The sequence below is a fragment of the Petaurus breviceps genome, unplaced genomic scaffold, assembly GCF_028583685.1.
Source record: "Petaurus breviceps papuanus isolate PSGF00001 unplaced genomic scaffold, PetGlider_PUasm1.0 187, whole genome shotgun sequence".
In the NCBI taxonomy this organism is placed as follows: domain Eukaryota; kingdom Metazoa; phylum Chordata; class Mammalia; order Diprotodontia; family Petauridae; genus Petaurus; species Petaurus breviceps.
Genome location: NW_027185799.1, coordinates 4,258,021 through 4,274,776, shown reverse-complemented (window position 1 = coordinate 4,274,776; position 16,756 = coordinate 4,258,021).

Below are 16,756 nucleotides of genomic sequence, written 5' to 3'. Positions count from 1 at the left end.
TCTACTTCCTTTGCTATCATTTTCCTTTAACTCTCTACAATCTGACTTCCACTCTTATCATTCAACTGACACTACTCTCCAAAAGTGACTAAGAATGTCTTAACTGTTTATCCTAAAGACATTTTCTCAATACTTATCCTTCTTGACCTCTCTGTAAGCTGTGACACTATCAATCACTCTCCTCTCTGATACTCTCTTCTCTTCTGGTTCTTCTTTCATACATCTCTCTACTCAGTATATTTAGCTGCATCTTCATACAGGTCACTACTATGAACTCTGAATGTTCCATAAGGCTCTCTGCTGGGCTACATTCTCTTCTCTCTATATCCCATTTTTCTTGGTGATTTTATCAACTCCCACGGATTTAATTATCATCTCCATGCTGATGATTCCCAAATACTTATTTAACTTTAAGTTCTTTGCTAATCTCCAGACTCACATATCCAACTGCCTATTTGATGCCTCAAAAGCAGAAATTTAAAAATATCTAAAACCGAACTAATTGCCCCCAAAATGCTTCTTTTCCCTACTTCCTTGTTACTATTGATTTTACCCTTATCCTTTCTGTTACCTTGAATTGCAAACTAGGTATCATCCTCAATTACTTACTCTCTCTTGCCCTCCATATCCAATATGTTGCCAATGTCCATCCATTTTACTTTTATTACACCTCTTGAATATACTCCCTCCCTTCTCTCCTCTGACATCCCCAGAACCCTGGTACAGGACTTCATCACCTCATGCCTACACTATCATAATGGCCTGTTGCTTGGTCTCCCTGCCACAAAATTATCTCCATTACAGTGTATCCTCCATTCAGCTGTAAAAGTGATATTCATGAAGTATAGGCCCAATCATATCATTTCACTCAACCTCCCAACTCAGTAAACTCCAGTGATTGTATATCACTCATAGAATCAAATATAAAATTTTCTGTTTGGTATTCAAAACCCTTAATAACATGTCACCACCTCTGTCCCAACCTTTCCTGTCTTTTTATACCTTACACCCCACTCTACCTCACACATAAAAAAACTGAGATAAATGGCCCTTTAAACCAAGACTGGAAGGACATTTTCAGCCGAAGCCTGGAAGCACTAGGAAACTCAATGGAGGTATCTATATTTCAGGTCTCTGGCAAACATCTCCATAACCTTTTTTTCAAATTTCATAGCACCATGAGTATGGTTTGGAAGTATAAAAAGGGTGATCAGCAGTGCAGGATTAGGGTGGAGGAGGGAGGAAGTGATAGAATGAAGCTTTAAGCTACTATGACTTGTAGTTCAAGTCACTGATTTTTAACAGAAATAAATGTATAGCATGTTTTCTTAATAATATAAGTAGTTAATTTTGCTATATTTTAAAAGTAAAAAAAGGAGTATCTGAGTTCGAATTTGGCCTCAGACATTTACTAGCTGTATAACTTTGGGCAAGTGACTTAACCCAAATTGCCTCAAAATTTTTAAAGAAGGTAGAAATATAGACAAGATATTCTATCTCTCAACTTAAGGCATTTTGACTATCCATTACTCATGCCTAGCATATTGCTCCTTACCTCCACTTCCTGACTTTCTTCAAATTCCAGCTAAAATTTTACCTTCTACAGAGCTTTTTTTAGATTAAGATTTCATTTTTTCTTAATGACATGTAAAATATATGTATACATTTTTAATTCCAAGTTTCAAATTATCTTCCTCTCTCTATCACTCAACCATATTCCCTGATACAGTAAGCAATCTGATCTAGGTTATACATGTGCAAAGATGAAAAATATACTTCCACAGTAATCATTTTGTAGGAGGAAAATAAAAAATAAAACAAAATAAAGTGAAGAATAATATATTTCAGTCTGTATTCAAAATCCATCATTTCTTTCTCTAAAGATGGACAGCATTTTTCATCATGAGCCCTTTGGGTTAGTCTTGGATCATTGTATTGCTGAGAATAGCTAAGTCATTTGAGAATTGTTCTTTTTCCAATATTGTTATAATTGTGTACAAAGTTCTTCTGGTTCTGCTCACTTCATTTTCAATCAGTTCATATGAGTATTTTGGGATTTTTCTGAAACCAGTCTGCTTGTCATTTCTCCTAGCACTATAGGAAACTTATCCTGAGCACACTTTATGCTAGTTCTCTCTCTTTGCTGATTTTTTGCAATTGAGTTTGTAATATGGCCTACTTTTTCATAAATGTCTTATATGTCGTCTACAACATGCAGCTTCCTTGTGGGTAAGGAATGTCTTTCACCTTTCTGTGTATCCTCAGTGCTTAGCACAATGCCTGAAGGTGATTAATAAATATTTATTGAATGAATGACTTCATGATTTAATTGACTTCTAATACCTCAAATAACAGTCTACTTCTTAGTAGTCAGTGACTTACCATTATAAGATAAAATTCAAGAAATTTATCTTTCTCTTAGAGAGGAATCAAACAGCCCTTTTGTAATCTTTCCAGTTGTCTAAGGACAGTTATATGACTCATAATGTTTTCATCAGCACCCTAAAAAGTCATGTACAAATGAACAGATGGATCAATGTACCCTGCAACCTCAGTTATTGTTCTATCTTCAAACAGATTATTTTAGTCCATTCATTTGTGGGACACTTCTCTATCTAGTCCCTCAAACAGTCTGTGTCTCAATGTGACATTTTATCACAAAGATTGTGTTTCTTCACTAGGTGATAGTGATTTTTTATAGCAACCAATCTATTCATATGTCTAAGAAGCAATACCTAACATTTTTTAAAGAAAAAAATAGTTGTCTAAAAGTCCTATGATTTATAGAAATTATAAAATGTCTTTTTAGATATAGGTATAGAATATGTTGACTTATTAAATAATTTCAAGGATTTCTTTGTCAGTACAGATCAATGCATTTTTCTACCAAAGCAAAACAGAGGTTATGAGCAAGGCGGGATTAAACCCAATTTTAAAAAATCTATTTCTTTCCAAAAGTTCACAAAATGTAGAATACAACTAGACTTTGAAAAACACTCTTTGTGATCATGATCATGATCATGATATCATGTGTGTAATACTTTAAGATTTATAAAGAGTTTTATATACATTATTTCATTGGGTTCTCATGATAATTTTGAGTTGTACCTATTCTTGGTTCCCTATTTTAGAAATGAGGAAATTGAGACAGACAGAGGTTAAATGACATGTCTTCGCATTACAGGATTTCAGCTCTGGTCTTCCTTACTCTAAGCCCAGTACTCTATGCACCATACCAAATAGCTATCTATATATGAAGTTAAAATAAACAAAATACTAACAGTAATTCAGCCCACCAATTTAGAAAAATGCTGGCTTTTAAATTTGGTATAAAAAAGAATCTGCCACTTACGCTAACAATTTTTTTTTATGAAGACCTAGCTCCTCTAAGACATTTTAAAGCTAACATCAAATATTGGAAACAACTTTAGAAGGAAGTCTTCACAATTTTATTATGCCTTTGCAAACCAAGTAAAAATTTTGTATATGTTCTTTATTTTACCAGAAAATCATATTGAAATAAGAATAACAACTTTAAAAAAGGTTGAGATCAGCAAAATTGGTGATATATAGCAGGGGAGCTATATTTAGAAAATATATTTTATTAATTAATATCCTCTATTCCTAGAGCATGATCATATATTTTGACAAATATGTGTGAAAATGTAAAAATTACATTAAGTAAAATGAAGAGAATAATTATGTGACTTAATTCATTATAAATGTGTAATCACAGAAATGGATTGTAATGGTCAGTCCATGCCACTGTGAAATCACATCATACAAGGAATTCAGTAGGGCAGAGAAAATAATTAGCATGGAAAATTGTCTATCTAAAAATAACAAACATTCAAGAAAAAGGTAATCATTTTTTAAGTTGATGACAGTTTAATAGGACTTTGGTTAATACAATATGTGCTGGTGTTTGCCTGAAGGAAAGGCCTTTGTCATCTGCCACAATTCTTAGGAGAAACATAAATGTGACATTTGCTTTTTGGAACCAATATTCAGAAATAAGGCAGCAGGGCCCTTGCATTTAAAGTTTTGTGAGTATATACCATGAAGGGATTTAAGCTGGATTGTCATGACCAAATGCTACAAAAGTATACTTCATCATCAGAGACCTTTTTTTCCTATCTTAGGGAAATTGGTTTATTGAATGAATTGTTACAGCTTTGACATGCCTATCAGTGATTTAAGTCAAAACAATATATTGAGAGTGCAACCTACCCAAGGAAAAAAAGCTTGGAAGAGAAAGCAAGTAAATACTAGTCTTGGAAGGATGCCTGAGATTTCATAAAATGAATAAGAGAAAGGCTGGCATACTAATTGTCAATTCATCCAATAAATAGCTTTGTAATGAGAACATGATTATACCTAGATATTAATTTAGAATTATTTAATCTGATGAGTCCTACATATTTTTTGTGGTTCAAAGGGATAGCCTGGATATTAAAGTTACCAGGAGCCTTTTCCACAGGATGAATTCTATGATGGTTCCTGCCCTGGTCAAAATGGCTTGTTCTTTATTTTGAATGACAAGGTCTGGGAATTAGGTTTGTCCCCAACTACAAATTTACATGAAAAACAGATCACTTTTTTCTTCTATCTGCAGTCTGTTCAAAGAGGGAAGTGTCATTTTCCTCAATATTGGATCTTAATTCCCACATCATTATATATCTGTGGAAATTTTATTGACTTATGGTATATTAATTAAGATATTTTAACTTGGGTAAGTCACTAACTAAATGCTTTGAGTCCTCTGTTGCTAACCAGCAAAGTCAGGGTACCAAACAAGAAAATTTTAACATCCCTCTAAGCCATCAAGATCCTCTCATGGGGTACTCATTGCCAATGACAAATGATACTTTGGAATTTTTATTTCTTTTGTCAGGTTACTGTGAGACACAAGATTTTATTTGTATTTAGAGGCCAGATGTTCCTAAAGACCTATTTTACTTAATCATTGCTTGCTTGTTAAGGTATTAATGATGCATTTATTGGCAAATATCAATGTAAGACAGTAAAAAGTGTAAGATTAGATTGATTTCTTAAAAACTAGATCTTCTCTTTTAATATTTTTTTGAGTAGGGAAGGCAAGGCAATTGGGGTTAAGTGACTTGACCAAGGTCACACGTGTCTGAGGTGAAATTTGAACTCAGGTCCTTCTGACTTCGGGGTCAGTTCTCTATTCACTGAGCCACCTAGTGGTCCATTCTGTTTTTTTCCCAGGCTGGAAATGCAGGAGCTAGTCAATGGCCTGATTTTATTATAGATTAATACAGGAGCTTTGGCCTTCACTCTTTCTAACCTAGATCAGTCCTTCTTTCCCTGGGCATCCTGATGTCCTTTTGTTCCTAGGGGTTTACTGTATTAATGTTGAACTTAGTAAAGATATCTGCTAGACACAAACAGCTTGAACTCAGAGCTCCTGGACTCAAGACATCTACAGATTTCTATCAGATCTCTATTAAGAAAGACTTCTTTGAAGCTTGGATTAAAGATATGCATCCATCATCTAGCAAGTTATCATTAATTGATCATTAAGAAACCAAAAAAATCTAATGTTATTAATGTTATCTATAACATTGCACTGGCAGTTAGAAGTCAAAGGTTGTAACTCTGGCTTTTTCACTAACTAGATATGTGACCTTGATTTAGTCACTTATCTTTTAAAAAAAAATAGCAATTTATCTTTCCAAAACCTGATTTCATCATGTATAAAATTAGTGAGGCACTTTACATGCTACTTCAGGTACTTTTCAGAGCTAAAATTCCATGATTTTAAAAGTTTCATTATGTTATACCTTAAATTGAACAAGAAGAAATTGATAAGTAAAAAATATCTACTGACTCCAAACACAGTACTTTTTCATCCCCAAATAATATCATATCTCTTTCTATCTCATTTTATTCTAATCCAAGTTCTTTTTTTTCCTTTAAAATTCAGTTTTTAGAAGAGAGAAATGTTGGAAATATTTGAAAGTATATCAGTAGGTACTAAGGTGGGAGAAATACAGGTGAATTTACATGATTTTGCCAATTAATTGTAGACAGAAAATAGTTTTCTATTGGTTTTAATGAGGCTTACATTGAATTATTCCTCTTATGACTCATCATGATGTTGGTTTTTACCCTCGTTCAACTCTTTGTGAGCCTATTTTGGTGTTTCCTAGGCAAACATACTGGAGTGTTTTGCCATTTCATTCTCCAGTTTATTTTTACAGATGAGGAAACAGAGTTAGAGAAGGAAATAGTAAAGCACTCAGACCTTACATAAGAATAGAAGCCCACAGGGTGGCTAGCTGGCACAATTAATGGAGCACTGGCCCTGGAGTCAGGAGGACCTGAGCTCAAATCCGGTCTCAGACACTTAACTAAAAAATTTGCCATATGACATTCAAGAAGTCACTTAATGCCAATCACCCTCCAAAAAGTAAAATAATAACAATAAAAAGAATAAAAGCCCAAATTCCTTGACAAAGAGTCCAACACAACTGAAAAAATTAAAAGGTAAGATAATTATAGATAATCAAATATATATACACATGCAGGTGTACTACAATTAGGATTAATATCTACCAGAGTCTCTATCCCCCATACCAAATCCAGCATAGGTTAGAATAGCTATTTGTTTGTTTTGTCCTAAAAGGACACAAAGTTGTTCCAGGGACCTGGCCTTTGTTCATCTTTTTTATTTTTAACAACTTCTTGTACTAATGTGGCTTCCTAATCAATTTAGGGCCATAAAAAAGTCCCTGCAATATATAATCTTGGACTTTTAACCATGGATGTCTGGAACCAGAAGAGGTAGCCTACCCTGACCTACTGACCAGACATGCTTTAAAGGAGACAAAGAAAGTATTTGGAATTTTAAGTAATTGTGTTTTGTGTAATTATGGGGAGAAATAATAATTCAGGATATTAATAGGGGTAACTGCTATTGAACTTATAGTAAGGTGGGCAGATCTAGGGAAGAAATGCGATTGCCAGAAGGAACAAACTGGAGGAGAGGATGTGGTAAATTTGAGAGAGGAAGAAGAATAACAAACAGATATCTTAACTACTCTAGGTAAAGGAATGGAATAGAAAACTACTGATGATTTTCTGCCTTAAAATGATTATTAAAAAATGCTAAACTAAAAAACATTATTGTTCTTTTTTTCCTTTAGTTGTACAGATCCCAAAGACAAATTCTAGGTTTTGGAATCAGTTTAAATTAGTTGGATTAGTTTGAGTTAATTAATATTTTGTTCTTTTTTTAATAGACTTCAACAGATTGTGGCACATAACAGATTTTTACTCATTGAAGAATGAAACTCTGGGATTTCAAGGACATTAATGTATCTGTATGTATTAAGGATGTGGTAAATCATGGTAGGCAGGATTTTTATTCCTTAAAATTATAGTAACATTACAAAGGTGAAAAACTTGAAGACAAAAAGCACTAGAGATAATTCAGAGATTTGTAATTTTAATGGTATCAGTACCCTTCTCCAAAATGATAGGTGCTTTTTGAGAGTTGCCATGGCTAAACAATTTGTTATCCTTAACTAGCATTACTATGATTCTCTCCAAACTTATTTAGGCTCATTCCTCAGGCAATATACACAGTCCATTGTGGGACCAATGCTTGAAGTCTTCCAAAATTGTTAGAAGTAGCTAGAAAATTTGTTCCAGTAGCAAAAACCTTCAAGAAACCAGGACTACCTACAATCCAAAATGATGCAGAAGAATAGCTTTGATGGAGGTATAGATGCAGACATGCAAACAAGCACATACATACATTGTGCATCACACAATTTTTAGCTTTGCAAGCAATTATATAATAATCATATTTAAATATAACCCAGAACTTGCTGTTAAACTAGATTAAATGATTAGTACTTTATCGGGACAAAGTATTTCATCACATTATTTAATTTAATCCTTAAAACAACTCAGAGTTTGGGTAGCAAAAGCATTGTTTCCCCATTTCATAATTGGGAAAGCTGGGTTTAGAAAATGCAATGCATCAATGCTAGTAAATTGCTGAACTGGGATTCAAACCTAGGGTTTCTGGGGAACAGTTTTTCATTGTTTCTACTACACATAGTAATAATTGTCTTAAAGAGAGGACTATTATAAGTTTAATTCAGAATGCATGTCAAACAATATATAAGATTGCTCACATTTGGCCCAAAAAAGTCATCAAGTTATATGTGGAATAGGTTGTATTGTTTTGACAAACAATGATAGAAGTTACAACTGAAATTCTTTAAAATTATGGGTAGACTGAAATGCTATTTCTTATAAGAATCTGATCAGTTTTGTCTTTTCCAGAGAAAACAATATAAAACATATTTTCTTTACACTTGAAATGTTTTATTGGCATAACATACCTTGAAAATTACTTCCTTTATTGGAACTGTTACAATTTTTTTGAATTATAGGTAGTGATGGAATATAATAGAGAAACAGATATAATTACAGAGCAACTGCAACAAATATAGTGATGAAAGATAAATAGTGTACAGGGGCATGAAAAGGAAAACAATAATGATGACATTTTATTGACCATGAATTGAGTTATAATAGTTTCCTTTATCAAAAATAAAGCAACCCTTTAACCTATCTAAAATGATACAATCTCATACATTGTAAGCTTTTGATATTGTAACACTTCAAATGCAGATAATTTCTAAACAAGTATTTAGATCACAGGTCAGCGATCTCTGGTCTGCTAGAAGTAGTTTGGCTACTGCTGTTTTAGGGAACTGGTATTGGCAAATTCCTGAGGATGTTTTTATATATTATAGTAAAATTAAATAATAATAAACAAAATAAATATTCCAATAAATAATAATAGTGGAAACTACATCTTGCTAAAAGAAATCTTAGATAATGAAGTAATATAAGTACTAAAATATATATGCACTAAGTGGCATGGCATCCAAATGTTTTAGAAGAGAAGTTAAATGAGTTAGAGGAAGACACAGCAAAACTGTACTAGAGAAGGACCTCAATGTCCCCCTCTTCAAATTAGATAAATTTATCCATAATACAAGCAAGAAATAAGTTAAGTAGTTAAATAAAATTTTAGAAGAGTTAAATATGATAGACCTCTGGAGAAAACTGAATGGGAATATGAAAGAATATACCTTTTTCTCACCTATTCATTGCCCCTATGCAAAATTGACTATGTATTAGGTCATAAAAACCTCACAATTCAATGCAGAAAGACAGAAATATTAAATGCAACCTTTTCAGATCATGATGAAATAAAAACTCTATGCAATAATGGTTCATGGAAAGATAGACTAAAATTTAATTAGAAACTAAATAATCTAATCCAAAAGAATGAGTGAGCAAAACAATAATTCATGGAAATAATTGATAATTTCATGAAAGAGTATGACAATAATGACACAACATAATAAAACTTATGGGATGCAGCCAAGCAATTCTTAAGGGAAATTTTTATATCTCTAAATGCTTACATGAATAAAATAGAGAAATAGGAGATCAGTGAATTGGGCATGCAACTAAAAAAATTCAACCATTAAAGAAAGAACAATTTTTAAATCCCCAAATCAATACCAAATTAGAATTTCTGAAAATCAAAGGAGAGATTAATAGAATTGAAAGTAATTAACTATTTAACTGAAAAATAAAGGAAAGAAACAATTTGATAAAAATGCCAATAAAATAGATAAAACTTTGATTAATTTGATCAAAAAAGGAAAGAAAAACAAATTACCAGTATGAGAAATTAAAAGCACGAATTCACCACTAATGAAGAGGAAATTAAAACAAGAGATAGGAGCTATTTTGCTTAACAGTATAACAATAAATCTGACAATAGTGAAATAGATGAATATTTGAAAAAAATATAAACTGCTCAATTAAAAGGAGACATAAAATAATTAAATAACCCCATTTGAGAAAAAAAAAATAAATTGAATAAGTCATCAATGAACTTTCTCAGAAAAAAACAATTCCAGAACCTGATGAATTTACAAGTGAATTCTACCAAACATTTAAAGAAAAATTAAATCAAATACCATATAAACTACTTGACCAAATAGGCAAAGAAGAATTCCTACCATTAATTTTTTGTTTGTTTGTTTTTTTATGGCACAAATATAGTGCTGATACCTAAAGTGGGAATAACCAAAAAAGAAAAAGATAATTATAGACCAATTTCCCTAAGGAATATTGATGTATTTTTTAAAAATAAAATATTAGCAAAGAGACTACAGTAACTTTTCATGAGGACAATGTGAGATTGCCCAGTGATATTTATACCAAGAATGCAGGGCAGTTAAATTTTAGAAAAATTATCAACATAATTGATGATATCAATAAGAAAATTAATAGAAATGATAGGATTATCTCAAAGAAGCATTAAAAGCTTTTGACAGAATATAGCACCCATTTCCACTAAAACAAAAGAAAATAAAGGAATAAATTGAATTTTCCCCAAAATAATTATCATCTATATAAACCATCAAAAAGTATTAGATGTAATGAGGGTAAGCTAGAAGCATTCACAATAAGATCAGAAGTGAAATAAGGATGTCTAGTATCACCACTGTTATTCTATATTGTACTAGAAATATTAGCTTTAGCTATAAGAGAAAAAATAATTTGAAGGAATTAAAATAGGCAATGTGAAAACAGAGCTATCACTCTTTGCAGATAATATGACAGTATATTTAGATTATCCTAGAGAATCAATTAAAAGTATTTGAAATGATTAACAACTATAGGAAAGTTGCAGAATATCAAATAAATCCACATAAATCATTTACATTTCTACATATTACTAACAATACCCAGCAGCAAGATATAGAGAAACATATTATTTTAAAAATATCTATAGACAGTATTAAATATATGATAGTTTACCTTTCAAGACAAACCCAGGAATTATATGAACACCATTAAAAAACTCTTCACACAAATAAAGTCAGATGTAAATACCTAGAAAAATATTAGTTGCTCATGAATAAGCTGAGGAAATATGATAATAATGGTTATTATAATTAAATTAATTTATTTATTCAGTGCCATACCAATAAAATTACCAAAAATATATTTTACAGAGCTAGAAAAAATACTAAACATTTCATATGGTAGAACAAAAGTTCAAAAATATGAAGGTAATTAATGAAAAGAATTGCAAGGGAAGGTGGCCTAACCATGCCCTATCTAATACTGTCTTACGAAGCAATAATCAACACTATTTGGTACTAGTTAAGAAATAGAGTGGTGTTAGGCAGCCAGGTAGCACAGTGAGTAAGAGCACTGGCCCCAGAGTTGGGATGACCTGCAATGGAATCCGGGCTCAGATACTTAGCATCACACCGAGAAATAACTGGCCGTGTAAACTTGAGCAAGTTACTTAACCCCAATTGCTTAAAAAAAAAAAGAGTGGTGGATGAGTGGAATAGGTGAGGAATATTTCAGAAAAAAAAAACCTGGTGATACTGACATAAAGTGATGTTGAACGAAACAAATAGCACCAGAAAAACATTGTTCATGGTAGCAGCAACATTAAGTAATAACCAATAAGTATTTATAATCAAATAAAAAATTATAAAAAAATGAATAATTTTGATTGCACTATATTAAAATATTTTTTGTAGAGACAAAACCAATTCAACCAAGATAGAAGGAGAGCAAAAAGAATGGGGAACAATTTTTACAATCCATGTCTCTAATAAAGGCCTCATTTCTAAAATACATAGAAAATCTAGTCAAACCCCACTTGATAAATAGTCAAAGAATATGAAAAGGCAGTTTCAAATGAAGAAGTTAAAGCTCTCTATAGCTATATGAAATATGTTCTAAATCATCATTGAGTAAATAAATACAAATTAAAAGGACAGAGAGGTACTGCATCACATCCAAGAAATTGATTAATATGAAAAATTAAAAGAAAAATGAGAAACATGACAACGTGTGAAAATTGGAAAATGAATGCATTGTTCATGGAGTTGTGAATTGATCCAACCATTTGGTAGAGCAGGTTGGAACAATACCCAAAGTACAGTCAAATTGTGTTTACCCTTTGACCTAGCAATACAACTCCTAGATCTGCATCACAAAGTGATCATAAAATTGGGAAAGGAGCCACATATACAAAAATTATTTGTAGAATCCCTTTTTGTGATGGCCAAGAACTGTAAATTGAGGGGATGTTTATGAATGGGGGAATGATTAAACAAGTTGTGGTATATAAATATAATGGAATACTAGTGTGTTGTGTGAAATGATGAAAAGGAATATTTCAGAAAAAAAAAACCTGGTGATACTGACATAAAGTGATGTTGAATGTAACAAATAGCACCAGAAAAACATTGTTCATGGTAGCAGCAACATTAAGTAATAACCAATTTTGATATATTTAGTTCTTCTACAATGATCTGAGACAATTGCTAAAGACTCATGAGAGAAAATGCTATCCACATCCAGAGAAAGAAATATGGAGTCTGAATGCAAATTAAAGCATGCCATTTTCTCTTTTTCTGTTGCTGTTTTTTTCTTTCTCATGGTTTTTCCCTTTTGTTCTGATTCTTTTTTCACAATATTAATAAAGTGGAAATGTCTTTAATATGATTGTAATGTTATAGTCTATGTCAGATTGCTTATCTTGAGTTAGGGGGGGGAATTGGAATTCATAATCTTCTAAAAGTGAATTTTGAAAACTATATGTTGAATTGGGAAAAAATGTTATTAAGTTGGGGAAAAAGATAAAAAAATGTAAATAAATAATAGGCAAATATATAGGTGACTTCTATTTTAAGTGTCAATTTATAAAGAAGTTGCAGATGTGTATAGGGAGAGAGAGAACTATTTACCTTGGAAATCACAGGTTCTGACCAATAAAAAAATAAAGCAGAAAAGTAAAAAAACTAAAACTTACATTTCAAGTTATGTAGAGAAGTATGTGTGCTCCTTGAAGGAAGATTATATATATATATATATATATATATATATATATATATATATATATATATATATATTCTCATTGGAGGAAGGGACAGCAAAGGAAATCATTCCCATGGAGAAGTGTATCCTAAACTAGGCATCATCTACACTTCCAGGAGCATTTAACATAAGCTTAAATTCCAATATTTTATTCTGATATGATTTTTACTTCTAGTTTATCACCTCTATAAACAATGCCACAATCATCCTAAAGTTTTTTCCCCAAATCCTTCATGACGTGCTTGATAAAAATTAGGACAAATGTCAGGAAGAATTTTCTACCAACAAGAAGCATGATAGTGTAGTTTTAATTCTTCACAGATAGAAATGGAAATGATGCTAATAATAGGTAACATTTACATTGTGCTTTCTGGCTTGAGAAAATACCAAATTCATTATCCCATTTAATCCTTGGAGCAACCTTACAAGGAAAATAATTCATTAGTTATTTTCTTCATTTTAATGAGAAAACTGAGGATCTAAAAGATTTTTGATTCATAATATTTAATAGTTTCCTGAAAATTTTGTAACCATAACTTCCCTCCCCATTAAGAGAAAGGATTGAAGGCATTATTTTTATACTTTTGTCCTGAGAATTTAGTCCAATATCTTACACATGTTAGGTACTTAAATAATTGTGGAAATGTGCTGAAATGAATTAAATTCCCTAAAATATTTGAATTTTTATATAATTTTGCCTTTCCCACCAGAATCATCTTAATTTGAATATATTTTTATGAATGAAATTTAGCTATTTTCTATTAAATCGAACCTCTCTTGCCTGAGTAATAACTTTATTCTTTTTCTTTTTTCTTTGGAGGGGGGAAATTAGGGCAATTGAGGTTCAGTGACTTGCCCAAGGTCACACGGCTAGTAAGTGTTAAGTGTCTGAGGCTGTATTTGAATTCAGGTCCTCCTGACTCCAGGGTCAGGGAGCTACCTAGCCACCCCCAATCAATTTATTCTTTTTCTAAATTAAATTGGTTTATTTACTTTTAATTTACAACATTCAGTTTGACAATCCCTTGAGTTTCATTTTCTCCCCCTTTCTCTCCTCACCTCCCCCATCATAGTGGCATGCACTTGAACATAGGATCTACAAATATCTTCAGATTAATCATTAGTCAGGTTATAAAGAAGGATTTTAACTTATGGAATGATCATAGGGAAAGAGAAAATGAAACAAAACATGAAAAAGAAACACAGCACATAGTTTGTTTCAATCTTCATTCAGATGCACATCTCTTTCTCTGGATGTGGATATCTCTTTCAATCATGAGTCTTTTGGAGTTGTCTTATAACATTACATTGCTGAGAGGAGCCCAGTCTATTGAAGTTAGTCATCACATATACGTTGTTTCTGTGATTGGGTAGATTTTTCCTGGTTCTGCCTTTCTCTCTCAGCATCAGTTTAAATAAGTCTCTCCAGGTTATTATGAAGTCTGTTTGCTCCTCATTTCTTATAGTACAGTGGTATTCCATTATATTCATATACCACAACTTGTTCAGCCATTCCCCAATTGATGGGCATCCCCTTGATTTCCAATAATAAATTTATTCTTTAAAAGATGAAGGAACCAAGAAAAATTAATTTTCTTCTAGATATCTTTCTCTTTTGCAGGGAGGAAAATTTTGGGATTTTAGAAATGATGGTAATTCTAGGTGAAATAACCACTTGCTTCTAGGGTTTGTGATAGGGAAAAGAGGACATATCAGTTTAATATGTTTGAATTGCTCTCTAGATTTTAGGATATCAGATATAAAATATTTCCATGGTCTAAAAGTCTATAAAAAAATTCTGCCCAAGAGATATAAATTATGCTCAAGAATAAACTTATAAGGGCAAAAAGAGAAACATTCCCAGTGGGGAAGAAAATATATATTTTTTATTTCACTATTGAAAAATCTAATATGTTATTTGCTTAATGCTTTCAAAACAAAATTAACTGTATCCTAGATTTCTTGACTAGAAGAGACTGGTGTGAATGCTTAGGAAACACAAATCAATCTATATTTTAAAACAAATTACATATGATGGAAGCACAGGCAGATAACAGAGGGCTAATATGAAATTGACATCCTCCTGTAAAATTAGTGTCAGGAATACTAAAACATTGAGCAGAGGCTACCAAGAGAATCTAAGGGAAACATAATAGTTTTTTGTTCAGTCATGTCCAACTCCTCACGGACCCATTTGATGTTTTCTTAGCAAAGATACTAGAATGGATTGTTATTTCCTTCTGTTCACTTCACAGATAAAGATTGGAACTCAAGACTTCCTGATGCAAGGCCTTGCACTCTACCCACTGTACCACCTAGCTGGCCTAAGGATTAAAATAGTCCACTAGAAACTAATCTCCTTGAAATTAATCTATATGTCATTCTTTATTGGATATAGAATTAGTGGTCATGTTTTCACATCTCTATTCTGCTATTTATTTAGTGGCTAATACTGTTCTAAGAAAACCAGATACTGATTTTAGATTTCTTATTTAATGCCATTCTCTAATATCCTGAACCACATTTCTATTTTCAGAAGTTTAGCTTTCCTCTCTGACCTAAAATTTCCCATAAATCATCTTAATTCAAAGAAATATGTTATCTCTTTACATATCTTACAGCCCATGCACAATTAAGGGAGACCAATGAACCTTGCCTACCCAAGTACAATCAAGGGAGATATGATATATAGCAACCAAGCCTTGCAAGATGCAGGTGGGTGCCGGGAGTCTGTTATCTCTGAAAAAATGTTGCCCTTACAGAAATTCGGATCTCTTAATGCTGTGACACTAACTACCCATGCAGGTTGACACCACCAAAGAGCATTCCATAGTAACAAGATGGAAGAAAGGATTGTTGCTAGACTCGTATTTCAGACTTTCATCCAATTATATTGTTTCCCATCATCTCTGATACTTCAGACTTTGTGACCAATCACATTGTTTTCCATTTGTGATACTTCCTGTTGTTTTGTCCTTTTGTAATTCCCCAAGCTGTATGAAGACAAGTAAACTGTACCTTGGGGTTTTTGGATGGCTGAAGAGCCAAGAGAACTGTTGTTTTTAGGGGGTAATTGCTGATATTACCAATATATTGAACTTGCTTAGAACTTTGGGCTTCAGTTTACCCTAAGTTCACTTATGATAGATTTATACTTTGTTAATCTCAGTGTGTACATCTGAACGTTGATGAATTGAAATATTTGTTCACCATATTTAATAATAATTTTAAGTTTGATGGGTCATGATATATTCTTCGGGTGCTCTAGGACAGACTCCTCACATGATTTCCAAATCCTGTACACACACAGGATAGTATGTGACCATACCAGTGTGACCTCCAACACATGATAGAAAATGAATTGTTAAGTTTTTTCCTCATATTCAGATATATTTTTCTTGAATTCTCAGAAAATGGAAGATTAATATTCAATTTTCCATGAAGAAATGAAATGAGTACTCCAAAGACATATCACAGGAAGATAAATGGAAAATCAGAGAGTTTAAAACCTCATGTCCAATTTGCTGAATCCCCTGCAGGCTGTTGATACAATACAAGGCAGGAGGCATGCACTGATAAGCTTCTGAGGCAATTGGCATGGAAGACTTGTACACAGGTTTGTTAGCCTCATTTCTAAGAAAAATATATTTGTTAAGGAAAAGAACAGCTATAATTACTCAAAATAATAAAGAAAAACAGTATTTGTTAGTCCAGTCTTTTATACACCCTTAATGTCAGTGTTCACAGTTTTTCTGGCAATTTGTAAGGTTTTCAAAGACCA